The 26,803-nt window shown below is 41.8% G+C and overlaps 1 long non-coding RNA gene across 1 annotated transcript in view; it reads left to right on the top strand.

Moving 5' to 3' along the window:
- LOC129209274 (uncharacterized) overlaps window positions 1-26,561 on the top strand; it is an 85,432-nt gene extending 58,871 nt beyond the window's left edge. Inside the window, exon 3 of the long non-coding RNA XR_008578024.1 lies at window positions 26,468-26,561. This is a non-coding gene — a long non-coding RNA (uncharacterized LOC129209274). The remainder of the gene's footprint in view (window positions 1-26,467) is intronic.
- Window positions 26,562-26,803: the final 242 nt, after the last annotated feature.

Below are 26,803 nucleotides of genomic sequence, written 5' to 3'. Positions count from 1 at the left end.
GGGTGAGAAGCTGCATTGTGTATCACCAGTTTTGTGTATTCAGATATCAGTACTGTTAGTGTTATTTCTCTCTCCCTTTGCTGTCCCAGTAAACTGTCCCTATCCCAACCGATGAGGCTTTGCCTTTGTCTTTCCCATTCTCCTCCCCATCCCACCAGGGGACGGAGGGGGTGAGTGAGCAGCTGTGTGGTGCTCAGCTGCCGGCTGGGGCTGAACCATGACAACAAGAAGGGCATCAGGGAAGATGCAGGAAAGTACAGACCTGTTAGTCTAACAGCACCGACAAAATTATGGAGAAGCTCATACTGGGTGCTACTGAAAGGCATTTAAAAGATAACGCAATCATCAGGCACAGACAACATGGGTTCATAAAAGGAAAGTCCTGTTTAATTATATTATTAATATCCTTCTATGGTAAGGTCACCTGGCTAGTGGATGAAATAAATACAGTGGATGTAGTTTTTTCTGGATTTTAGTAAGGCTTTTGATAGTGTCCCCCACAGCATCCTTCTGGAAAAATTGTTCATTTGCGAGATGAGCAGGTACTCAGTGTGTTGGGTGAAGAACTGCTGAACAGCAGGGCTCAAAGGGTTGTAGTGAATGGGGCTACATCTGGCTGGCAACAGGTCACCAGCAGTGTTCCTCAGGGCTCAATCCTAGGGCTACTTCTGTTCAATATATTTATCAATGATCTGGAGGCAGGATTTGAATGCACCATTAGCAAGTTTGCTGACAATATTAAACTAGGAGGTGCTGTTGACTCTCTTGAGGGACAAAATGCCTTGCAGAGGGATCTAGAGAGATTGGAACATTTGATGATTATCATCAATGGTATGAAATTTAACAAGAACAAATGCCAGAGTCTGCACCTAGGATGGAGCGATGCTGGACACAAGTATAGATTGGGAGAGGAGTGGCTGGAGAGCAGTGCTGCAGAAAGGGCTCTGGGGGTGCTGGTTGACAGCAGGCTCAGCATGAGCCCGCAGTGTGCCCTGGCAGCCCAGAGGGCAAACCCCATCCTGGGGACATCAAACACAGCACAACCAGCGGGTCAAGAGAGGGGACTGTCCCACTGCATTTATCATTGGTGCAGACTCACCTTGAGTACTGTGTGCAGAGCTGGGCCCCACAATTTGAGAAGGATCTGAAGGCACTTGAGCGCATCCAGAGGAGGGCAATCAAGCCGGTGACAGGGTTGGAAGGCATGTCCTGTGAGGAGCAGCTAATGACTTTGAATAAAAGGAGGCGATTAAATTCCAATTGATTTTAGCTGCATTTAGATCAAGCCATAGCAATCAGAAGCTCATAGTTCTAACCAGAGCCCCCTATGGTACTAATCTTTTTTCCTCTTCATAGAGCTGGATATACATAAAAGCTTAAGGTTCCTAATGCATTAGAAATCAGATTATTTATTTAGGCCTTGATCTGAGCTCTTTTGGGAAATATAGACCAGATTGTAGTTGTTGATTTCATTTGAAGACTTCAATCCTGATCTCTCAGTGTCGAGGACTAGGATCACTTTGCTTATTTGATGTCACTGCTCTGAAGATATGCTAGAGAGAAGTATGTTAAAATCCTCAGAATATTAAAATCTAGAGAAAAACCTACATAATTACCTAGGGACAATCAATGCTCTTTAAAAGTTTGGATAGGCTTTGGATATTACTGTTGTGGATTGGTTGATGCCAGTCTGTAAAATTTTTAATAAACAGTTTCTTCAACATTTAAAAAAGAAATCTTTTTAAGACTTGGTGGCAGTGCACAGAAGTGTCAGCAGTAAGGGAAAAGAGCTGAGGCCCAGATTCTCAAAAGTATTTAGAAACTGAGTTTGCAGGAGCTCAACTATAAAGAAAATCAGAAGACTGGCAGTGAAAATCAAAGCACTAATGGTAAGGTGCATTAATGCAATGGGAAGAGACATAGAATTGCATAATTGTACTAGTACTTTAAAAATGAAATCCTGGACCCTTAAAATCAATGGGGAATTTGCTGTGGAGACCAGTGGAAGCCAAGATCTAATCTTCTCTGTGATTTGCATGACTTTTAGATGACATCTGCCTGCAGCTGGCTGTGTTATTATCATATACTCCCTCCTGAATTTCTTCAGGAAATAAAATTATATTTTTGCTGTTATGTAAAATTCTTATCCAGAATGAGATAAAAATCACAGGTATGACAAGACATACTTGAGCTGGAAGATAAGTACATTGAAACATAGTAAATTTAGGTGAAAATGTCAAAGAGAGTATACAGTCTTATCTCATGCAGTCAGGAAGAAAACACAAATCATAACAGCCCTTTCCAGAATGATGGGCTTGGAGATCCCATAATGTCTGGCCATGTTCGAACACAACAAAACCCCCGTAGTTAAGGATCTGTGAAGAGAGGAGTAGGATAAACATGCTTCCCTTAGTTGAATGAATGCAGCCTGAACTTCTCCTTTATTCCCTTCTGCCTTGTGGAGCAGTACAGAATCATAGTAACTACAGCTCTTTGAACAAAACACACATCCACAGAAGGAAGGACAGGAATCATGGAGGATGAATAATGGAATTATATGAGTCCAAGGGGGAAATTGCTATAAAGACGATCCTGTATTCCTTTAATTTTCATCTGCTCACCTAATTATTCACCCATTGGATTCTGAAATTCATTTACATAAAAAAGAAAGAGGTTATCAGCCTGAAAGCCAGAAAATTACTTAAACAATACTGAAATTAAAAAAAAAACAACCCACAACCAAAAAACAAAACAACAAAGCAACATTGCTGGCTTGTGTGGTAATAAAGAAGTGCAGTAATGAGATTATGAGTAGTAGGGTTTGATTCTCCAAAGGTTTCATGAGAAATTCACTTCACAATACTTTGGAAAACATATATGAATAACCACAATCTGTAGTGCACAAAAGCACCATTGGGAAATACTTGATATTTGCTGTTTATTACTGATAAAAATAACTGCTATCATAAATATCTTTAAATATCCTCAAAACACCTACAAGCCCTCTAGGAAATGTTTCAGTTCAACTGCCAAATATGAGGTTTTGATACATCACATCCCTTAATAGACAATAGTCTGAGCAATTTCAAGAAAAAAAAATTTTGGTTGGGTGAATGTGAGCTTTGTATTGTTTTGAAAGAAGGAAAAAAGTTATAAAATTTTATTTTAAATAATAATTTAAAAGTTTTCTAAAAAGTCTGTGGAAAAAAAAGAATGAGATTTCCACTGTGGACTGAATAGAAGTGGGATCCCAGTGGGATGGGGGAGAGAATCAGAAGAACAAAAGCAAGAGAAACTAGTGGGCCAAGATAAAGACAGTTTATTAGATGAAGCAAAGCTGAGCACACAATCAATCCACAGTAAGGTATTCACTAATTTCTTCCTACTGGCAGACAGATGTCCAGCTGTGCCCTGGAAAGCAGGGCTTCAGTAGACAGAACTGTTACCTGGGAACACAAACACCATAACCACGAATGTCCTTCCATTTTCCATTCCTTGAGCTTTTATTGATGAGTATGACAACGATATGGAGTATCCCTTTGGTCAGTTCAGGTCAGCTGTCCTGACTGTCCTCTCCCAACCTCTTGTTCACCCCCAACCTACTCGCTGGGGTGACAGAGTGAGAAAATCCATGGACAAGGGCTCACCATGGTTCAACAATGGCCAAAATACTGGTGTGTTATCAGCACTGTTTTAGTCACAAAGTACCAGACAGGCTGCTACAAAGAAAATAAACTCCATTCTGCCAGAACAAGGACAGCTGACTAATAGTTGAAGATAGTCTGAAGTGTATTGGCTAAGATTTTTCAAAACCACATTAAGGAATTTTTATAATCATCCTCAGAAATTTCCACAGGCATGATTATTAAAATATGGGTAGGAAAAAATCTCATCCCTAATGCTTAGTTCTTCATGGATAAGTGAAAAAGGACCAGAAGTTTATTGACAAAGATATATTGAAACAGGTTTTCAACTAATTATAATGTCCTTATTCAATCTCCAATTTATTTTAGAGATTACATTATATACACTTGAAATTATTATATCTGACAGAAGAATTCCTTGATCTAATGTCTTATGAATGGTGGGAGAGTTCACAGAGATAGAACCACAGAATCATAGAATGGCCTGGGTTGGAAGGGACCCTAAATATCATCTATTTTCAACTCCTCTGCCATGGGCAGAGACACCCTCCTCTAGCCCAGGTTGCCCAAAGCCCCATCCAACCTGGCCTTGAACACTCCCAGGGATGGGGCATTCTCTGGGAAACCCGTTCCAGTGCCTCACTACCCTCACAGTAAAGAATTTCTTCCTAACATCTAATCTAAATCTCCCATCTTTTAGTTTAAACCCATTCCCCCTTGTCCTATCACTACACTCCCTGATAAACAGTCCCTCACCAGCTTTCCTGTAGGCCCCTTCAGGTACTGAAAGGGTGTTATAAGTTCTCCACGGAGCCTTCTTTTCTCCAGGCAGAACAACCCCAACTCTCTCAGCATGTCTTCATAGGAGAGGTGCTCCAGCCCTCTGATCAGCTTTGTGGCCTCCTCTGGACTCGCTCCAACAGCTCCATGTCTTTCTTGTACTGGGGACCCCAGAGCTCCAGGTGGGGTCTCATGAGAGCAGAATAGAGGGGGACAATCATCTGCCTTGACCTGCTGGTCATGCTGCTGGTGATGCAGCCCAGGACACAGTTGGCTTTCTGGGCTGCAAACATGCATTGCCAGTTAATGTTGAGCTTTTCATCAATCAACACCCCCAAGTCCTTCTCCTCAGGGCTGCTTTCAATCCATTCTCTGCGTAGCCTATAGTCATGCTTGGGATTGTGCCAACCCATGTGGCCTTGTTGAACTTCATGCAATTCACACAGGCCCACCTCTCAAGCCTCTCAAGGTCCCTCTGGATGGCATCCCTTCCCTCCAGCATGTCGACTGCACCACACAGCTTGGTGTCATTGGCAAACTTGCTGAGGGTGCACTTGATCCCATTGTCCATGTCGCCGACAAAGATGTTGAACAGTGCTGGTCCCAGTACCGACCCCTGAGGAACACCACTCATCACTGGTCTCCACTTGGACATCGAACCGTTGACCGCACATCTTTGAGTGCAACCATCCAGCCAATTCCTTATACACCAAGTGGTCCATCCATCGCATCCATGTCTCTCCAATTCAGAGATAAGGATGTCGTGCGGGACAGCGTCAAATGCTTTGCACAAGTGCAGGTAGATGATGTCAGTCACTCTTCCTTTATCCACCAATGCTGTAACCCCATCATAGAAGGCCACCAAATTTGTCGGGCATGATTTGCCCTTAGTGAAGCTGTGTTGGCTGTCACCAGTCACCTCCTTGTTTTCCATGTGCCTGAGCATAGTTTCCAGGAGGATCTGCTCCATGATCTTGCCAGGCACAGAGGTGAGACTGACCATTCTATAGTTCCCTGTGTCTTCTTTTTTTCCCTTTTTAAAAATGGTGGTTATTTTTCCCCTTCTCCAGTCAGTGGGAACTTCGCTGGATTGCCACAACTTCTCAAATATGATGGACAGTGGCTTAGCAAGTTCATTCACCAAGACGGATGCATCTCATCAAGTCCCATGGACTTGTGCACCTTCACATTACTTATTCTCGAACTTGATCTTCTCCTACAGGGGTCGACTCTTCATTCTCCCAGTCCCTGCCTTTGCCTTATGAGGCTTGGGCAGTGTGGCTAGAGCACTTGCCAGTGAAGACTGAGGCAAAAACGTCATTGACTGCCTCAGCCTTCTCCATATCCTGGGTAAACAGGTTGCCTGTTTCTTCCAGAGAGGGCCCACATTTTCCATAGTCTGCCTTTTATCGCTGATGTACCTATAGAAGCTTTTCTTTTTGCCCTTGACGTCCATGGCCAGATTTAGTTCTATCAGGGCTTTGTCTTTCCTAACCTGATCGCTGATTGCTCAAACAGTTTCTCTGTATTCTTCCCAGGCCACCTGTCCCTGCTTCCACCCTCTGTAGGCTTCCTTTTTTCGTTTGACTTTGCCCAGGAGCGCCTTGTTCATGCATGCAGGCCTCTTGGTGGTTTTGGCTGACTTCCTGAGCTTGGAGGAGGTGACCCTTGAATACTAGCCAGCTGTCTTGGGCCCCTCTTCCTTCCAGGACTTTGTCTCATGGTATTCTACCAAGCAGATCCCTGAAGAAGCCAAAGTCTGCTCTGCTGAAGTCCAGGGCAGTGAGCTTGCTGTGTGCCCTTCTCGCTGCCCTGAGGATCCTGAATTCCACCATTTCATGGTCACTGCAGCCAAGGCTGCCCTTGAGCTTGACGTCCCCTACCAGCCCCTCCTTGTTGGTGAGAACAAGGTCCAGCATGGCACCTCTCCTCATTGGCTCCTCTATCACTTAGACGAGGAAGTTATCATTAACACATTCCAGGAACCGCCTGGATTGCTTATGCCGTGCTGTGTTGTCCCTCCAAAAGATATCAGGGTGGTTGAAGTCCCCCATGAGAACCAGGGCTTGTGAATGTGAGGCTGCTCCCATCTATCTATAGAGGGCCTCATCTGCTCGTTCTCCTGGTCAGGTGGCTTGTATCAGACATCCACTATAGTGCGGCATGGCAGTTTGTGTGGCAGCTCGCGAGTAAGGGCATGCAGACAGCACCCTGCAACCTGCTTGTAGGTTCACAGACCAGGGTCTCTAGGTGTCTGCCAAAATGGTGGGCACTCACCTCAGAGCTAAAACCAGTGTTCCTACAGAGAACATCTCCCCTGAGATATCTGATGCACACACCCAGACAGAAGTGGCAGGGAAGGACACTTCAGTACAGGTGGTCCGTTGCAGGGAGTGCCCAGACCCTTCTCCCGGTAAAAAGGTCAGTACCTGCACAAGGTGTGCACAGGTTGATGATCTGTTACGTCAGGTGGCAGAGTTGCAGGAAGCAGCTAAAAGGTTGTGCACTATTAGAGGGGCTGAGTCAGAGATAGATGGGTGGTTCCATAACCAAGTACCTGTAGTGGGCACCACTGAGAATGAGGCACCTTGGACCCTGGTGACCCATGAAAGCAGGGCTCCGCTTCAGTCTTCACCCTCCAGCTTCACAACCAAAACCAGATGTGAAGCTTGAACAGCTGTAGACACCCACGAGCAAGGTCTGCAAGGAGAAACTGTACCAGCAGCACACAGTGGATACCGTAAAAAGAAACAACAAGTGCTCGTAGTGGGTGACTCTCTGATAAGGGGCACCGAGGCGCCCATCTGCTGACCTGAGAGGGAGTCACAGGAGGTGTGCTGCCTTCCGGGAGCCAAGATCTGAGACATTGCTGAGAGGGTGCCACAACTTGTCAAGAGCACAGACAATGATCCACTGCTACTATTTCATGTGGGCATGAATGACACTGCAAGCCAGAACCTGGGCAGAATCAAGGAAGACTACAAAGCCCTGGGGGTGCAAGGTATCTTTTCCTCCATTCTACCAGTTGGAGGGAAGGGTGCAGCCAGAAATAGACATATAATGCATATCAACTCCTGGCTATGCGGCTGGTGCTGTCACAAGGGTTTTGGCTTTTACGACAATGGGACGTTCTTTGATGACTATAACCTGTTAGGGAGGGATGCCCTTTCCAGAAAAGGCAAAGGAATCTTTGGCAGCAGGCTGGCCAACTTAGTGAAGTGGTTTTTAAACTGAAGAACTCGGGGGATGGGGTCCAAAGTGGCAATGCCCATGCCATGGCATCCTTCTGGGGAATAAGCCAGGCTAACCAGAGCAGCAACAAATGTTCCTTAGCTGCCTCCCAAGATGAGAACAAGAATGCCAACCACCTCAAAAGTGTGTATGGCTATGGTGGATCCTCTTGCACCCCCGCGCCTCCAGGGAAACCTCTAGGCTTGATTACCTCTCTGAAATGCCTGTGCACCAATGCACACAGCATGGGGAATAAACAGGAAGAACTAGAGATCTGTGTGTGGTCACAGGGCCATGATCTCATTGCAGTTACACAGACATGGTGGGATAGCTCGCATGACTGGAATGCTGTCAAGGATGGCTACATACTTTTGGGGAAAGGCAGGCCAGCAAGGCGAGGTGGTGGAGTTGCTCTTTATGTGAGAGAGCACCTGGAATGTATCGACCTCTGCCTGGGGGTGGACGAAGGACGAGTCAAGACCTTATGCGTAAGGAAGAAGGGGCAGGCTAATATGAGTGACACTGTTGTGCGTGTTTATTACAGGCCACCTGATCAGGAAGAGGAAGTCGATGAGGCCTTCTACAGACAGCTGGAAGTAGCCTTGTGATCACAGGCCCTGGTTCTCATGGGGGACTTCAACCACCCTGATATTTGCTGGAAAGGCAACACAACCAGGCACGCACAGTCCAGGAGGTTCCTGGAGAGCTCTGATGACAACTTTTTGACATAGGTGGTGGAGAAACCCATGAGGAGAGGGGTGCTGCTGGACCTTGTACTAATAAACAAAGAAGAATTGGTTGGGGATGTGAAGGTTGGGGGTAGCTTTGGGTGCAGTGATCATGAGATGGTGGAGTTCAGGATCCCGAGTGGAAGGAGCAGGGCAACAAGTAGCATTACAACCCTGGACTTCAGGAGAGCTCACTTTGGCCTCTTCAAAGACCTACCTGGGAGAATCCCATGGGTTAGGGCTCTAGAAGGTAGGGGGATCCAAGAGAGCTGGTCAATATTCCAGCACCACTTCCTCCGAGCTCGAGATTGGTGCATCCATATGAGTAAGAAATCAAGCAAAGGAGGCAGGAGACCTGCATGGATGAGCAAGGAAGAAGGAAGTTTGCAGACTGTGGAAAAAAGGACTGGCCACTTGGGAGGAATATGGGAACGTTGTCTGGAGAAAGGAAGACCTTCCTTTGGTTGAGGAGGATCAGGTTAGAGAACATTTAGGTAAATTCAACATCCACAAATCCATGGGCCCTGATGAGATGCACCCACAAGTGCTCAGGGAGATGGCAGATATTATTGCGAGGCCACTCTCCATCATTTTTGAAAAGGTCATGGAGAACAGGAAAGATGCCAGGAGGAAAGCCAATGTCACTCTGGTCTTCCAAAAGGCAAAGAAAGGACGACCCAGGAAATTATGGGCCAGTCAGCCTCACCTCCATCCCTGGAACGGTGAAGGAACAGCTCATTCTGGGGATCATCTCTAAGCATGTGGAGGAAAAGAAGGTTATTGGGAGTGATCAACAAGGATTCACCGAAGGGAAATCATGCCAATCTGATAGCCTTCTATGATAGCATGATTGGCTGTGTGGATGAGGGGAGAGCAGTAGATGTTGCCTACCTCAACTTCGGCAAGGCGCTTGACACTGTGTTCCATAATGTCCTCATAAGCAAGCTTAGGAAGTGTCGGTTAGATGAGTGGACAGTGAGGTGGGCAGAGAACTGGCTGAATGACAGAGCTCAGTGGGTTGCGGTAAGCGGCACAGAGTCTAGTTGGAGGCCTGTATCTAGTGGTGTGCCCCAGGGGTCAGTACTGGGCCCAGTCTTATTCAACATATTCATCAATGACCTGGACGAAGGGACAGAGTGCACCCTCAGCAAGTTTGCTGACAATACCAAACTGGGAGGAGTGGCCAACAGACCAGAAGGCTGTACTGCCATTCAGTGAGACCTGGACAGGCTAGAGAGTTGGTCAGAGAGGAACCTAATGGGGTTCAGCAAAGGCAAGTGTAGGGTCCTGCACCTAGGGAGGAATAACCCCAGGCACCAGTACAGGTGTGGGGGTGACCTGCTGCGAAGCAACTCTGCAGAGAAGGACCTGGGAGTTCTGGTGGACAACAAGCTCTCCATGAGCCAAGAAGACCAATGGTGTCCTGGGGTGCATTAAGAACAGCATGGCAGCAGGTCGAGGGAGCTTCCCCTGCCCCTCTACTCTGCCCTGGTGAGGCCACATCTGGAGTTCTGTGTCCAGTTCTGGGCTCCCCAGTTCAAGAAAGACAGGGAACTACTGGAGAGGGTCTAATGGAGGGGTACAAAGATGATGATGGGACTGGAGCATCTCTCATATGAGTGAAAGGTACAAGAGTTCAGTGGTGATAACAAGCACACAAAGCTTGGGGATCAGAATGACATATTTTAGAGGGGATTGTGTGTGTATGTGTGTGCATGTTTACTTGTGTAATATGCTTAGATATGTGGATGTACTAAACTTCTGTAACACTTTGTTAATTTTTTTTCACTAAATTTACTTTTTGCTACTTCAACTTACTTACCATCTATTCATCATTATTTCAGGATCACCAATACTGGTGGTAATTTAGGGAATTAGGAGTTTACATAGTCTTTCATGTGCTAAATCCCTAGTGAGTAACAAAATCTGGTCTTAGACTAAGTTAAGTAAGGTAGTATTTTCTCCCTCACCTGCACTCCAGTGGGTGTGATGACAGTCAGTTGTACTTCATCACTGTCATCACATTACAAACTAGAAGTTTCATGTGTCTTTTTCTGCCCAGGAAGACTCTTCTGTAAAAGAAACTGTCAGTCTTAACATCACTGGGAGGGAACACATTCTCAGCAAAGAAGCAGCAATACTTTTAGTGGGGAAACTGTCAATTAACAATGCAACATATGCACAATGTCGCAATTCTCATTTTTGTTTATTAATAATATTTATTTAGAGCATATATGAATAACCAATTAGAGCAGTAAAAACAAGCCAAGCCATGACGCTACCTACAAATTTACTTAGGAACTAAAAAGAAATTAAGGCAATATTAATATGTTAAATTTTTATGAAATGTTTGATAATCTATTGGGTATTCAACAAAATGACTGCAGCAAGATAATTTAATATCAATTAAATCACAAATGAAGTACCCAGTCCTTCACACTATTAGCTATTGAGTGAAATACTCACTCACTTGAATATTCCTACCTGATTAGAACTCAGTTTGAGATCATGTACCAGGAGTTTATTGAACAATAACTATCAAAAGACACCTTTGGAACGTGAACATTTATTAAAAAATAAAACCAAAACCAAAACCCTTAAATACTGAGAGAGTATATATTTTATATATATTCATCTATCTCATTCCAGTGAGATCTGAAAGATATCTGTATATAAATCAATTTTATGTTGAACACGTTGAAAAGAACCTAATTGTCTGGCAAAATTGCCAGTGCTAAAGATCACTGCCTTTACTGCCAATTTCTACAGAGACTAAAATTTTATTTTAAAAGCTATCCTATTACACAAATAGTATGGCTTTGGACAACAGCTTTTGTTATTGCTTAACAATGCTGTTTTGAAGCTCTCATGTACAAACTTGGACCACACCAAGGTTCATTAATCCATGATACATTTCCAAGAGTGTGCACAAGCAGCATACTAGATTGGAGTTCCTTATCACCAATCAGACTCAATGATGATCTTTTTTTCAAAGTCAGTACCTCCCAGCTATTTCTGACTTCCTTTTATAGACCAGCAGCATCACCTGAAGTAGTATCTATCAGCTTTCAAATGCTGTCAATGCTTTCTGTGCAGGGAAACATAAACACATAACAAAATAACAAGACTGAGTAGCAAATGTTCTAAACTATATTAACAAAGAGGGCAGAATATAAGGTGGTTTGTTGTTTTTTTTTTTTAAATAAGTAACAACCATTTTATAACATGTTAGTCATAGTGAAAGAGGTATGTACTAGCTCCTCATTAACTGTTATGTGCCATTTATCCTATTGAATCCTCAATTTTCCTTATATTGTCATGAGGAGAACAGCATCTTCCCCACAGAACTGATGTTCTTGAATCCTTGTTATCCTTGTGGTCAATATCCTTTAAATACATTAATAACTCCCATTGGAAGGTATTACAGTGCACATAAAAAGCCCACTGAAGGAGAAAATACAGACTAAGGATAAAATTATGCATTCCAACTCAAGCTAATGTAACACCTTGTCACTGCTGAAAAGAGAGAATACTACTACGTACTTTCCTACTGCTTGCCTATTCTGCTTTCTCACAGACATGCTTTTTTCTTCTCTCCCTCAATTGTCTTGTGCCTGCTCTAAAGCTTGTCAGATTCTATGCTCAACCAGGTCACCTCAATATACTAACAGCCCATATCAAGAAAAAATAAATGAACAGTTTTCTGATACACAGGGAAGCTGAGTATCGGTTCAGGAAAAGAGATGACAAGCAGAGCTGTCAAAATAATGTGCAAGCTAGGACTAGGTACCTGTTGGCAGAAAAGTGGCAAGGTAATGTTACTTTGCCCTTAGGCTCAGCATTGTTGTTTTGAAGGAGATTAATGAAGTACATGTACCTATATGTCTTGTTCAAACTGTTTGCCTTGAAAGTGAGCTACTTTTCTCTTTTACACACAATGAAGGTTGGAAAAAAAGAGACAGAATGGATATTTGGCAGAGCTATTTCTGTGAACATACATTGCACTATTATTTAGCAGTGAGAAGTAGGAGAATCTGGGTATATGCCTGCAAGCCAGGAAGCAGGTTGTTGCTTGCTGAATTGCAGTTTGCTTCTTCACTGTCCTTCATGTAGAATCGATATGTAGAAATGTAACATGGTGTATACATACCAAGGTTCAGTTAATCTTTCTGAGTTATGTTTAATTTTCTTGTCCAGAAGTTTACAACAATTTTCAGCTCTCTGAGCTTTAAAAGTGTGTTTTCAAAGATGAGGGCTGGGATGGAGGCAAAATAGTTGAGGGGGGCAGGGGGGAAAGTCAAAGGAAAAAAAGGTTAGATTTCTTTGACAAAATCCTACCTCCACATCAAAACACCCCAAATCCTGAACTTAGTCTAACAGGCAAAAGGTTCAAAGCCATTTTCTGCCCTCACTTGCCCTGGTTGATTTGTTCTGATGTTTCTGCCCTGGTAAAAAAGCTTGCCCAAAATGCTGCTGCTGAGAAATCATCTCTGTCTGTGGATGTGGTATGTCGACCCCAGACAACATCCAAAAACCCACTAACAGCTCACTCACTTCCCCCATCCACCCACCTGCCAGCAGGGCAAGAGAGAGAATCAGAAGAGCAAAAGCTGAAAACTCATGGGTCAGGACCAGCAGAAAACTGAAATTCCTGAAATACTGGCATTTCTGGAAAATTGTTGTGAAACCCCATGACCCCATAGTCTGCTCTCATTAAGATCAATAGAAGCTTTGTTGCTGAGTTATCAAGAGAAAGATGAATCTCATGCACTGCAGTGTAAAGGTGGAATAAAAATGTCGTTCCCCCCCCCCCAGCTATAATTAGAAAGTTCATAGAATAATGAATATAAGTTTTCTCATGACCTAGCAGAAACAGGGCACTGAAATAGCAACAGAATGAACTAAAGTCACTTACACATTGGATAGCTACTTTAATAGTAGAATTTGTATTTCACTTTCAGGAAATGTCTTCTCACTCCCAGCATTGGTCCCAGGATCAGTCAGCACCTTACGGCAATAAAGCACCTAGCTCAAGCAAACCTTAGAAGGTACAGACTTTCCAAGCATCTATTTCTTGGACTTCTGATGCATCATCACTGCTGTTTTTCTTTCACTGCTGATCATTTAATAATCTTTCTTCACAGATGGTGACATAGAAATTATATTTGTCCAATCTAAATAGCACCTGGAATGCAAATTTAAAAGTGAAGTAATCAGATTTATGTTAGATGACAGTGAGAACATATGTAAAGGACACATCGAAGTGCCAAAGAAACTTCTAGATCAACCAATCCCTTATGGCCTCTCAACTCCAAAACAGATGGGGAATCATTCAAGCGGATTATATCTCAGGGTTAACTCAATCCTCACTGACTGCTCTTATTCAGTTAGGAGGGGTCTTGTCAGACTAGGTAATTGCTTTAAAGAAAAAACAAGTCTGCAATTTTGGTTGTTCATGAAACTTTCAGAAGACATAGTACAAATGCTGGCTAATGCAGTTACAGGCACTGTTTCATCTTCTGGTAAGCAGTTTTTCCAGCCATATACTCAGATTTATTCAGGGAAGTGAAAGTGTTTCTATACACATACCAGAACCTTTCCTATAAGGAAGTAAAGTTCTTTTCTATGATAAGGGGTAACTATATTTATGCTTTATTTAAAAACACTTATGAGATAGATGATCTCATATGGTTCATAAAAAGGAGGGCTCAAGCCTGTAAGGCAATTATTTTGGTGCAGATCCAAAAAACATCCTGGGAAATTGAAATGACTTGAGGTGGATCAAATGCCAGACTGGGTTCTGAAATGATAGCTAACACCTTTCTTTGCAGTAATAAGCGATTTCTTTTTTTACATCTTTTTACCTATTTGCCTGTATTCCCATTTCTGTGGCTGCTGAGCACTGTCTTAAGCCAGAACACTATACTGCTAGCTCCATCACAAAGGTATAGGAGGAAGCACTGAATTTATTAGTGTCTTGGCAAGCTTTGGTTCCCCCATAGAATCAAGGCTTTTACAGATGACAGCCATAACTTCATTTACAAAAAACAAATCCATCGTTAGAGGATGACCTATTACCAGTTACTGTATTTGGTTAGTGTTCTCCTTGGCAGTGGGAGTCCCCAAGTTGGATTCTGTCATCCTAAGGAGTACTAAATTCATATCTCCTATGAGTAGATGAGTGACTTAGTCACCAAACTCTAGGCAAATTGCTCTTCTTCGGAAGTATGAATGTCACTTAAAATTGAGTCTACTTCCAGTACTTCAGGCTACATCTTCAGCTATTATATGTTGAATCAGTTCATTGCCACTAGACAACTATGGACAAATGTAGGATGTGCATCTCAAACAATTGCTGCCATTTGTTGGAAGGCAGCACAGTCATTGCATACAGAGAATTTTAAAGTATATCTAGTGGGGGAAGGGATGGAATTTTGAGCAACAGAGAAGATCCAGGGGCTGCTGATTAGGAACCAACAGGGAAACATCTGTGAAATGCTTCAAAGGAATTAGGGCATGTTACCCTTAAAAGGTTACATGGTTGATAGTCCGTCTGAAGTGCCTCTGTATCAATGCACTCAGAATGAGTATCAAACAGAAGCTGGAAGCCACTGTGCAGCTAGAAAGCTACAATCTAATCACTAGCATTGCAACCTGGTGGGACAAATCACGTGATTGGAGCACTGCAATCGAAGGCTTCAAACTATTCGAAGGGATAGGCAAGGAAGGAGTGGGTGGGTTGGTCTCTATGTTAAAAAATGGATTGACTGCACAGAGCTGTTTTGAAAACCAGCAATGAACAGGTTGAGAGTTTACAGGTAAAAATTAGGGAGGATTCCAACAAAGGAAACCTCATTTTTGGTATTTACTTCAGACGGGCAGGCTGTTGATGAAGCATTCTTACTTCAACTACAGGAAGCATCATGTTCTCAGGGTCTGATCCTACTGGGGAACTTCAGTCACCCTGACAGCTGCTGGAAAAGTGTCACAGCAAGCTACAAGTAGTCTAGGAGACTCTTGAAGTACATCAAGGATAATTTCTTAATCCAGGTGATAAACAGCCCAACCAGAGGAGAAGCGTTACTAGACATGTTGCTTAACAGCATGGATGGACGAATTAGTGAGGTCAAGACTGATGGTAGCCTGGACTGCAGTGATCATGCCCGTCTGGAATTCACAGTGTTGAGGGATATGGGCCAGATGAAGAGTTGAGTCATAACCTTGAATATTAGGAGATCAAAATATCAGTTGTTTAAGGAATTAGTGGATGTGACCTTCTGGGAAAATGCCCTCAGGGATAAAGGAGCTGAACAGAGCTGGCAGCTATTTAAAGATGTTTTTCATATAGCACAAGAACTCTCAATTCCCATGTGTAAGAAATCAGGAAAGGAAGGCAGGAAACCAGCATGGCTGAGTAAGGACCTCCTGGTCAAACTAAAATGTAAGAAGGAAATGCACAGGCAATAGAACCAGGGACACACATCCTGGGAAGAATATAGGGATACCACCGGGGTGTGTAGGGAGTGATCAGGAAAGCTAAGCTACAGCTGGAGCTGAATTTGGCAAAGAATGTGAAGAATAATAAGGGCTTCTACAGGTTTATTGGTCATAAAAGGAAGAAAAAAGAAAATGTACCTCCCATCCCCCAACTGGAGAACTAGCAACAACTGACAAGGAGGAGGCTGAGGTACTCAGCAATTTTTTGCCTCAGTTTTCCCTGACAATCGCTCTTCCCACATCTCTCAAGTCCCTGAACCTCAAGACAGGGACTGGGGGAATGCCATCCCACCCATTGTAGGAGAAGATCAGGTTCGAGATCACCTGAGGAACCTGAACAGGCACAAGTCCATGGGACCCGATGAGATGAATCCCAGGGTCCTGAGGGAACTTACAGATGTAGTTGCTAACCCTCTCTTTCCACCCTATTTGGAAAGTAAGTCATGGTACTCAGGTGAAGTCCCCAGTGACTGGAAAAAGCAAAACATTGCATCTGTTTTTAAATAGGGTAAAAAGGAGGACCCTTGGAACTACCAACCAGTCAGTCTCACCTCTGTGCCTGGGAAGATCATAGAACAAATCCACCCAGAATTGGTTTAATGAGTGGACTATTCAATGGATAAGGAATTGGCTAGATGGCCACATCAAAAAAGTCATTGAGACAATGACTCAATGTCAAAGTGGAAACCAATACTGGGACCAATATTATTTAATATCTTCAATCAATAACATAGTGGGATTGAGTGTATCCTCAGCAAGTTTGCAGATGACGCCAAGCTTGAGGGAAGGTATGCCATCCAGAGGGACCTTGACAGACTTGAGGAGTGGGCCCATGCAAACTACCTGAAGTTCAAAAAGGCCAAGTGCAAGGTCCAGCACTTGGGCAGGGACAATCCTCAATATCAGTTGAGGATCAATATCAAAGACAATACAGACTGGCTGATAAACGGATTGAGAATAGCCCTGCAGAGAAGGACTTGAGGATACTCCTGGATGAAAAATTGGATAGGAGCTGGCAATGTGCATTTGCAGCCCTGTGCTGCATCAACAGAAGCGTGGCCAGAAGGTCAAGGCAGGTGATTCTCCCCCTTTTCTCTGCTCTTGTGAGACTCCACTTGGAGTATTCCATTCAGCTCTGGGGTGCCCAGTACAAGGAAGACATGGAGCTGTTGGAATGGGTCCAAAGGATGGCCACAGAAATGATCAGAGAGCTGGAACATCTCTGCTGTGAAGAAAGTTTGAGGGAGTTAGCATTTAGCCTTGATAAGAGAAGGCTCTGGGGAGACTGTTGCGGCCTTTCAACATGTAATGGGGGCTTATAAGAAAGATGGAGAAAGACTTTTTACCAGGGCATGTACTGACAGGACCAGGGGCAACAGTTTTAAACTGAAAGAGGATAGATTTAGATTGGACATAAGGAAGAAAATTTTTACAACTATTGTGGTGAGATACTAGAACAGGTTGCCCAGAGGCATTATGGAAGCCCCATCATTGGAAGTGTCCTAAGTCAGGTTGGACAGGGCTTTGAGCAACCTGATCTAGTGAAGAACATCCTTGCCCATGGCAAGTGGGTTGAACTAGTTGATCTTTGAAGGTCCTTCCACCCAAACCATTCTATGATTGCCCAAACTCTAATTTGGTTAATTCTCTCAGAAAAGTCTCAAGTATACGTGTCCAAGTCTCAGTGAAAACCTTACCTGTTTCCCATTTGTTCCAGAGTCTTTTGTCTCCTCAGTTATCAGTTTCTTATGGAATGCTTGCTTTCAAATCTCATCTATTTTTATAGCCACAAAACCCAGGAACTCCCATCATTTACAATTCTCCATATCTTTAGTTAATTATTCTTAAATCAAGTGAGTTTCTCCACAAGAAAAACATAGGAAGCAAATGAACACTAACTCTTGTTGTCCTTTTTCAAAGTCATACAATATATGTAAAACTTTGTCTGTAAAAGGGTTTTCTGCTATAGTGGAAGATAAGAAAACCTTCAGTCTCATATTATTTCATAAAAAAAATAGAAATCTATAAAAAGATTTAGATGAGATGAAGCACAGGTTCTTCAGGTTTTTACAGCAAACTCAGAGATAAAACAATGCAAGCATCTGAAGGCCTAATTTGTCTCAAGTGATGCCAAAAAAACCCAGTTAAAAAGTTACTAGGAATCAGATCTGGCTTCTGTATGAAATACTAATATCTGACATTTTAAAATTTGCAAGGCACATTTCTGTTTACATACACACAATCTGTCATAGAATTGAACAGTTTGGCTAGACTTCTGAATTCCCCAACTGGAACAATGGAGAAAAGAATAAACTAAAGAATTATGCAAGTGTTATTTTCTAAACCAGATATTTGTATTCACTAGTAAAGACTTGCTAACATTCTGTGTGGTTGAGGAGGATGAGGACTCCTTGTAGTGAAGCTACCTAAGTAAAAGCAAAAATTCAACTTTCAAAAGTCCTGATCTTTGAGGGAAAATTTTATTAATCTCAGACCTATGTGTTGCATATAATTTCTCTTTCTGTAATGGGATGAAAGATAGAACAGAGGATCTGTGCCTAAAGTCCAGTTAAAAAGCAAAGATCACACATAAAAACTCCAAATTCCACTTGAATCCATCTCTAATAGACTCTGCACACACTCATTTACAATTGCCCTGGTTTTGGCTGGGATAGTTAATTTTCTTCCTAGTAGCTGATCTAATGCTCTGTTTTGGATTTAGGATGAAAATAATGTTGATAATAGACTGATGTTTTAGTTGCTGCCAAGCAGTCAAGGATTTTTCAGTTTCTCACACTGCTCTGCCAATGAGGACACAGCCAGGACAGCTGACCCAAAGTGGCCAAAGGGATGTTCCATACCATATGATGTCACGCTCAGTATTTAAACTGGAGGAAGTTGGCCAAGGGATGTCGTGGCTCAAGAACTAGCTGGGCATCAGTCAGCAGGTGGTGAGCAATTGTGCAGTGCATCAGTGATTCTGTATTTTCTGTTATCATCATCATCTTTCTTTTCTGTCCTATTAAACTGGTTTTATCTGAACCCACAAGTTTTACTTTTTTTCAACTCTCTTCCCCATCCCACTGAGGGGGGCAGAGTGATCAAACAGCTCTGTGGTTGTTTCAGCTGCCTGCTGGGTTAAACCTCAACAACAATATAAAAGGATTTGTTTGTTTTCCTAAAGGTAATGTTCTTTGCAGCTCTCTGTAGGTCTATTAACCAAATTAGAGTTTGGGCAATCATAGAATGGTTTGGGGGTATTGATTGATGGGAAGTTCAACATGAGCCATCAGTGTGCGCTTGCATCCCAGAAAGCCAACTGTGTCCTGGGCTGCATCAAAAGAGGTGTGACCAGCAGGTCGAGGGAGGTGATCCTGCCCCTCTATTCCACTCTGGTGAGACCCCCCTGCAGTACTGCGTCCAGCTCTGGGGGCCCCAGTACAGATAGTCCGTCTGTTGAGCTGTTGGAGAGAGTCCAGAGGAGGCCACGAAGCTGATCAGAGGGCTGGAGCACCTCTGCTGTGAGGACAACTGAGAGAGTTGGGATTGTTCAGCCTGGAGAAAAAAAGGCTCCGGGAAGAACTTATAGTACCCTTTCAGTACCTGAAGGGACCTACAGGAAAGCTGGAGAGGGGCTGTTTATGAGAGAGTGTAGTGACAGGACAAGGGGTAATGGGTTCAAGCTGAAGGAGGGTCGATTTAGATTAGATGTTAGGAAGAAATTCTTCCCTGTGAGAGTGGTGAGGCCCTGGCACAGGTTGCCCAGAGAAGCTGTGGCTGCCCCTGGCTCCCTGGCAGTGTTCAAGGCCAGGTTGGATGGGGCTTTGGGCAACCTGGGCTAGTGGAGGGTGTCCCTGCCCGCAGCAGGGGGGTTGGAACTAGATGATCTTTAAGGTCCCTTCCAACCCAAACCATTCTATGATTCTATGATCATTCTGTGATTCTATTTGTAAACATTGTGACACGTCCTCTAAAATTATCTTTCTGCAACCAGTATTCTAATCTGTATATCCTCTGAAGATGACCACTACACACACCCAAAGCTTTGTCTCTCCTTCCCTGTAGGTATATTTATTTATACAGATATACATTCATATATCATTGCTCATAATGGTTTGCTAAAATATATCTGCATTGGAAATAGAAGAATATATTTAAGTGTCATCAATGAGAGTCAAATAGTTTTGGTCGTCTGTATATTTGCCCCATTCTCTGGAAATAAGTAATTTATCTATGTAGGAGTATTTTCTGAAAACATAGGTAACAACAGCTGACAAAGCCATGCAGAAGTGTAGAAAAAGTACAGCCTTTTACATGGATATTCTTGAGAATAATTTCTTACTGAGAAGTAATGAGTCAAAGAATTTATATACATTTGTATAAAATTTACTGTCAATCTTTATCTTATGTATGTTGAATATACACAATGTTTCCATAAGTTTGAGGTTAGGAATGGGAACACAGAAGAACTGGAAAAAAAAAAAAATCATGAATAAAGACAAAAATCCATTGGTCAAGGCTCTCATGGTCAGGTTGGGAAGCCTTCATCCAACTGTTCTCTGCACGTCACCCAAAGCTGTGATATCCATTCCATTGTCAGCCTTCAAAGTGCTTCTCTTTGCTTACACTTGCCTGGGTAAATGCAGTAGGTTAGGAGTATGCTTGAGGGAGACCATGTCTACAGAAAGGCTCATTTAATGAAATGCAGAAATAAAATTCAGCTATGTGTCCAGAAGATTCATGGACCGTCACATACATGTTCTACATGCACATACATTGCCTTCTTACTACATCTTCTAACACCTCTCTGCTACAATCTGTGCGTATCCCTCCCAGTTCCAGGCAGACATATAGGTCAATCTAGTCATCCTCTTTTAAGGCCACACGAATTTTTTTGTAGATCTTCCTGTGGAAAAGGATTAGGTAGACACAATCCTAGGAGTATTGCTGGATGAAAAATAAAGTATATATCATTCATAATATAACAATCCAGCTAGCACTCTTGTCAATAAACTGAGAAACTGCAGGCAAGTTAACAAGAAGATCATTCCTCCATGTAGGATGAAAACTAATTTCCTGTTTAAACTTATCTGTGATGCATTTCCAGATATACAGAGGGCTGTAGGTAACCTTCAGCTGTAGGAGACACTTTTCCAATGTAGGCTTCCTCTTGTTCATTTTCTGTTTTCAGTACACTTTTTAGTAAACTCAGTAAACAGTTTAGGAGTAACCGTTCTGTGAGGTGCTTTTGGTAATGATTTTATGCAATGCTGAAGTAGGTTGAGTTTTAAGTAAGACCTAGTACATGTCCTTACTCACAGAGGTACTATTTCTTAAGGTTTTTTGGCTATTCTTTAGATACAGGCAGATAAAACCATAGAAAGAGTGAAGATATGGAGAATGCGATCTGAGTCTTAACAGAGCTAGACTATAACAGAGAAGCACAGGTATAGCTGAAGGCAAAATTTGGCTGGGGAATTTCACTGAAGCAAGTCACACAGCACAAGTATAGTGGTTACAACCACTATACTATAGTATACTGTACTGTACTGTACTATACTAAACTAAACTAAATAGAAATAGGCAAATTCTTAACTTTAAATTGGTGCTATGCTCTTCCCCGTCTCCCCATATTTACAAAATCTGATTGAAGTTAAGCAATGCCACTGAGAAGATTAAAGTAGAATAAAAATATCATTTTAGTAGCTGGACTGATTATTATGAAACCAGACAAGTGACTTACGTAGCCGTAAAAAGAAAACAGAGATCTAACCAAAATTACTTTTACTTAATCATCATGTAACAAATGACAAGATTAAATTACTTTGAGTTATGAAAAATATGAGTATTATACTAAAGCAACCCTTGTAGACTCAGTTGTAGTCACACTTATATGGTTAAAAACATAGCTGCAGACAGGTGTACAAGTGTAGAATTCAGCTGTTAACAGACAACTTTTTGTTTAATAAATCACATTCAAGTTATATATACATAATTTAAGCCATCACTGCCCACCGAATATCTTCCAAATACAGATCAAAGGTCACAGGCTGCCAAAGTGAGCTGTTTCATTTACAGATCTCATTTAAGTCACATTGTTCTGCACATTCCATATTGTTATAGTGGTCCCAGAGTTGTTATATGGAAGACTAATTTTGAAAGTCAGAAAAATTAAACAGAATTGAAAGATAACACTAGAACATTTTAATTTCTGCTCCCTTCTGGCAACTGGTAGAAAGCTTGACTACTCTTATAGAATACAAAACTAAAAATAGCTGACATTCTAGATTGTCTCTACAGTAACAAGGAAAATGGTTTCTCACAGTAGAGCTGTTCTAGCAGATCTTAATGTGGTGTTCAGACTGCCTACCCAAATCTCTGCCATAATACTGTCAGTAAAAATGCTATTATTTCCTCCCTTTCAAAGATAGACAATGTTTTTACACCAGTCTTGGCCCCCTCCTGTCCTGAAAAGGACATCCATATTCAAGGCACAAGCATATATAATCAACTTTCCCCTTCCAGCTACCAGTCTAACAGGCGGCATGAAACCATACACAAACACACAGGAAGTCCTGGCTGCTTCTTTCCTGATGCTGTTTGTTCCTTCACCACTTATGAACCCCTGTGATCCTATACATCACCATCACATCACTGGTTCTGCTGCATACAAGATCCAGTGTCTGATTAAATCCTTTAAAAGACTCCTCTTGATGTCAGACCCTGAAGCTGATCTCAGTCTCACCTCAACAGTAAAACAAATATTAGAAAACATTCACAGGTGGGCAGGAATATGGAGACAATAAGAGAAATGGCACTGCTTCTTTCTTGTTCTAAATGGGTCTCAGTATGCTGATGATGATGCAAATAGTTCCCATGACAAGTAGGAGGGAGTCCCATTTAAAATCAGTCATTGAGTCATATTTTTAAAGTTGTTTGGTTTTAAGCTTAGTCCTCTGTATCATCCAATACCATCACAGAAAATCAGACAAGAGACAGTAAAAATTCTTTTGTTGCAGGCATTTTATCTTTTCTTTTTTTATTAGCACTTGGTGTGCATACACATCACACAAATACAGCTTTTTTGGATTTGAGTGGGAAAAATTTAGGACATACAAGTGCAAGCTGGGCCATCCCTTTCCATTCTGTTTTGAATTAGAGTACCAGGGGCTAGTAGCAGTCACTAAAATTCCAAATCATCATTTTGAATGTGTTATTTAGGTATTTGGTATCCTGATCCATCTGTTACTATTTTTAATTTTTCCTTTTCTAGGGAAGTATATACATATTGGAAGAACTGAGTCGTAAATTCAGACATCAGAAAGCAGAGGTTTTGAACTGTGAGACCATTCTGAAAAATTAAAAACTTAGTGATTGTAACACTAAGGAGCTGAAAACCTCTCATGGAACAAAGCAGTCCACAGACTTTTCTATGAATAGAAAAAAATTACTTGTGGTTACCACAAATTGGAATGAAAAAAATAATCAAATAATAGAGATTGGAAGGGACATCCCTGGATCAAAGCAGGATTAGTTAAGGCAGGTTGCTCGGGACATTCCCCAGTCAAAAGAAACTCCAATGCCTCTCTGAGTAACCTCTTCCTGTGATCAACTACTTTCATGGGAGAAAAGTGTTTTCTTACCTTGGAATTTTCTGTACTTTGGCCCATTGTCTCTTGTCCTTCACTGGCAACCACTGAGAAGAGTCAGTTTTCTTTACACTCTCCCATCAGATATTTATACACATTTATGAGATCCCCTCTGAACCTTCTTTTCTCCAGGCTAAACAATCTCACCTCTGCCGGTCTTTCATATGACAGATACTCTAGTCTCTTAATCATCTTCATGGTCCTTCACTGGACTAGCTCCTGTATGTCCATGTCTTAGAATCATTTCATAGAATGATAGAATCATTTAGGTTGGAAAAGACCCTTGAGATCATCTGGTCCAACTGTTCTTGTACTAGAGGCTCCAGAACTGAACACAGCACTCCAGATGTGACCTCACTATTGCTGTGTAGAGGGCAAGGATTACCTTTCTTGCCCTGCTGGCAACTCTTTTCCCAATGCAGCCCAAAATACTGTTGGCCTTCTTTGGCTGCAAGGGCATACTGCTGCTTCATGTTCAACTTGTTGTCCACCAGGACACCCAGGTCCTTGTCTCCAAAGCCTCTTTCCAGCCATCTTTTTGCATCTGTTCACTGCTCCTGTCTGCTGTGCTCTCATTTCAGTGAATGTATGGACCAAGTTTTAGACTAATTTTCAGTCCCAGACAACCTGAACATACTTGAATCAGAAAAAAGGCAGTACAGTATTTGTATTATATTTGGTGGCTACAGTATTAAATAATTTTTATTCACCAAATTAGCACATACAGACTAGAATAGGTGACTTCCTGTTTTGCAGGCTGAAACTGCAAAAAACCACATTTATTCCATCTTGAGCAATAGTTTTGATAGACTTTCAAAACTAACTTTTGTGTCTGCAGTTGTTCTAGTTCTGTCATAGACACTCAGTTAAGAAAAAAACAGTTGAGATCAGCAGGTTTTGACAGGTTAGATATAGGTGTCAAAGCTGGACAAGGTCATGACCCAGAGAAGCCAAAGACATGTCAGAAGAACAGCCTAACAATGAAGCACATTATGAAAAAAATACAGAAATAAATAGTTCACAGATTGCAAGGTGGTTTGTCATGAACACAGACAAAGGTGAGACTAAAATCCAGGAATCTAAAAAAGCTATATTGCTAGGTGGACACCAGACTGAAGAGTATAGGCTTAGAGCTAGGATCACAAGAGACAGGATTTGGTCAGCCAGATGGACCAAAGCTCTTTCTGTATGTAAAGGAAACTACAAGAAGAAGAAAAAGAGGGTCTTGAAAAGAATAGCACCAGAAAGCACCTAGAGTTTATTATGGAGTATGTACTGTGCAACAGTTAATTAGAATTTTGAAACCTAGCACAGCAAACAAGAGCATTTCAGCCTTAGAGTAAAGCCAGAAGCTACAGTTGATAAATGGGTCAATCTAGCCCTCTGATTTTGTAGAAAGTGAACCAAAAGAATTAGGGGATACAGCTAAAAGTAAGTTACTACATAGCACATTACAGTGTAAATTTATGGTGCTGTTGCGTCTCCCTTTTTATCCTATGCTGAATCTACATTATACAGGGAGAAAAAATAATATTTTCTTGTATTGCTTCCTCTACCCCTATCTCTCTTCTTTCTGAAGAAAAAGGAATGGACTTAGGCACTGTCAGAAAAATCTAATGCCAGGGAACAATAATTTAAAGCTTTTAGGTCTTTTGTCAACTGCAGTACCTTAAAAATTTCTACACAAAATAGGTGGGTGAACAGAGTTTGTTAAAAACAAACCTACCTTTCAGGTGCTTAATTTAATATATTTCATCTTATCCGTATGTCTTCAGCTATCATCAGTTAATGAAAAGCAAATCACCTGCCTATTAACAAAATCCTAGATGCAAATATTGATATTTGGGGTAGCTGGAAACAAACAAATAAAAAAGACCAAGTTGTTTCAAAGAAAAAAATAAGTAACAACAATTCAAAACTAGCAACATCCTTGAACTTTAGATGATCCTCACAAGAAACATAACTATTCAGGGACCCATGTTCCATCTTTCATATACTTTCTTCACAGCTTTCCTCTTTCCTTCAATGTACTGTGAAGACCCAAAAAAGCAGTTGATCTTGGAAACTTACTACATCCAGAAAGAATTGGTTTGTGTAAAACCAAATATTGCTGAAGTTTCTGGGCACATATCTGTTTTTTCAACAGCAGCAAGGAGGGATTTCCATTGCCTCCTGAGAACCAAGGAAACTTCAAAGTCACTGGACATGTTTCTTCACTGGCAAAGGCACCCACCTTACTGAGCTTCCATGGCCTCTAACTGTGGGCCAGAAGCAGCCTAGTTACATTTTCACTGTGACTGAACTTCTAAGCCTTGCTGTGGGGCTAGACTGCTTGCTAGATCCAGCTCAGGTGCACCTTTACTGTGTTCTTCTACGGGACTTATTCTGGAATTGCCTCAGGAAGAACCAGATCCAGTGATTCTGGACTTCCAGTTAACCCTCTTTTTTAGTGAGAAAATGCCCTGGCCGTTAAAGGCAGTATGGTGGGAAAGTTTGTTTGCTTCCTTTAGGAAGATCCTAATCATCAACAGTAGTATGTGTTCATCTCATTTTCATTATTCCTCCTCTTTTTACGACAGCTTTGCATTCTATTAACTTTACTGGCTTCAGATGAGTTAATCCTCTTAAAATTATGTATGTGAGAGCAGAATTATACCTCAGTACCATCTTCTTATCTGCTGCTTCTATGACATTAAGGCTCTGCTTCAAACAATACACATTAATTTTTGGAAAAAAGTTTTAAGTAGTATGTAAAGTGGTTTTCCTGTGTCAGGAGAATAAGAAAAGGTTAATTTTAGTTAGTTTTCCTAAAGCTTTCAAAATAATCAGAGATTACTTTTATCAAGGAAACTAGCACAGATATAACCAGTATATTGTGAAAGGGAGTTATTTAAGATTTTCTTGAAACACTGGCCCTCTGGGGTTTTTTTTGTTGCAGCATGGTGAACATCATTAGAGAACTGCACTCTGCATAAGGGAGCAATCGGAAGGCTGATCAGAAGAGTATTACTTCTCGCAGATGTTCTTGTAATTGTGATATGCTGGGAAAGGACTGCTTGACTACAATAACAAGTTGCAGGTATTCATTCCAAATAATGAGCAATTATGCTGTTATTCATAAGTTTTATTGTCACTGTTATTTATAAGTTTCATTGTATTATCAAACAAAGCCGGAAATACAGAGTTTACCTTCTATTTCTTATTAGGAAATAGGATCTCTGTGGTGCACACGCATCATGTTTTATATTCCTATCTCTGATGCCAGCTGTCTAAC

This window comes from Grus americana, chromosome 8 (genome assembly GCF_028858705.1).
Source record: "Grus americana isolate bGruAme1 chromosome 8, bGruAme1.mat, whole genome shotgun sequence".
Classification (NCBI taxonomy): domain Eukaryota; kingdom Metazoa; phylum Chordata; class Aves; order Gruiformes; family Gruidae; genus Grus; species Grus americana.
Note: the sequence above shows the minus strand (reverse complement) of the source record. Positions and strands in the feature narration are given on the sequence as shown.